Source organism: Eptatretus burgeri, chromosome 16, assembly GCF_056783735.1.
Source record: "Eptatretus burgeri isolate ZD-2024b chromosome 16, Ebu_testis_v1, whole genome shotgun sequence".
Classification (NCBI taxonomy): Eukaryota; Metazoa; Chordata; class Myxini; order Myxiniformes; family Myxinidae; genus Eptatretus; species Eptatretus burgeri.
This window is the reverse complement of record NC_140976.1, coordinates 69,225,490-69,227,149: the sequence shown is the minus strand read 5'-3', so window position 1 is coordinate 69,227,149 and position 1,660 is coordinate 69,225,490.

Sequence of the window (1,660 nt, the reverse complement as noted above, 5' to 3'; positions counted from 1 at the left end):
ACACCACCGAACCACTTACCTCCCAGACTCAGAGTGGACACTGTGACCATCACACCACCGAATAATGTATTGGTGTCGAGCTCGAGCTGTTCCCACCAGAAAACGAACTTTCCTCGGACTAACGGATGAACCCAACATTCTATAATCCACATGTTTTATCATCAAATGGAGATATTACGAGTTACTACATCACGGTCAAGCAGAGGTATATCCACGTTTGAACCGACACACTCACATTGAACTCAGAGCCACTCGGTTTAGCGGTCCCTATGACAGTGCAAACTGAAAACGAGGCTCAATCGGGTATGCAAGCATAACAAAAGAAAGATGAGATTAAATGATCCCAAAGTATTTATTCGTAAAAACGTTTCACCATCAGACGATCGAAAACATTTCTTCTGATCCTTTGAATGTCCTTCATCATAAAGGACATTGCATCCGTGCATTGCATGCTGATGTGAATTTCGCTCCAGAGTCATTCATCGATGGCAGCCACGGTGCAGTTTTCTGGCACGGCAGTTTCTTTACAACCATCTGTAAAGTCTCGATGTCATTCATTTATACGATGTCCATGAAAAATGTTATCAGGCTCTGTACATACCGCAAGTGCACAGTGTAGTCCAGATCGCTGGGCCGGCCATCTCTCAGGCTGACGGATCGTCGTGACGGGCGGCAATGATGAAAGCTTCATAGTGGTCAAAAGTGATTTTTGTGAAACGGTGAAATGTGTTAAAGGAAAGATTTCACATATTGTGTTGGAAGATGTAATGTGGCCTGTTGTAGCTCAACGCACGTCCTTTGGAGCGTTTCATCAAAAGTTCGACCCAAGCGATGCTAATATCAAACTCAGGGCCAACATTTTTTCCAAATTGTCCTCATTGTCTCACAGTTTTCCTCCCAGCAACAAAGATCATTTCTCATTTGTTGCTTCCTCACTTTTATATGGTGTACTTCCTGCTGCCTTTGGCTTTCTTTCAATCAGGAAGGCTATGCGTTCACTATTAGCACAATTTTTCAAATGAAACATTAGGCCAAAAAAAGGTGTGTTTCAAAGTTGAAAGAAAAAACAAATAAAAGGTTGTTCAGTTGGCAAAGTCTTCTTTGAAAAAAGGTTTATATATATATATATATATATATATATATATATATATATATATATATATATATATATATGTAAAAAATACAAATAAAAAAAAACAGAAAGGAAAAGAAAAACCAACGAACAAGCAATTGTTATATCTTAAAAATTAAGAAACCATTGATCGGTATTTACATTTGGCAACACCATGAGATGCATAGAAATGTCAGGAGCCATCGGCAAGCACATAACGTTGTTAACTAGTGGGAAATGAACTCCTTCCACCAAATGTCAAATTTCAAAATGTTTACCTTTTGTGGTCATGTCCAATTTTAACATTGAGGTTTTCATGAAAACAGCACGAATCATCAACACAGCACGAAGCACAATGTTTTCCCTTCCAAGGGCTCGTCCGTCCCTTTTAGCCGACTCTCATTGCTCGACTTTGAACGCCATTTCCAACTTTCGTCCAATTTGATTTTCCAACGAAAAGGATTCCTCCAACACACGTGGACGATGTGCAATGATGTTTGAGCATTTTGGATTACAAAAGGTGGAGTGCAAGAGTTAGGGTCATGTTTC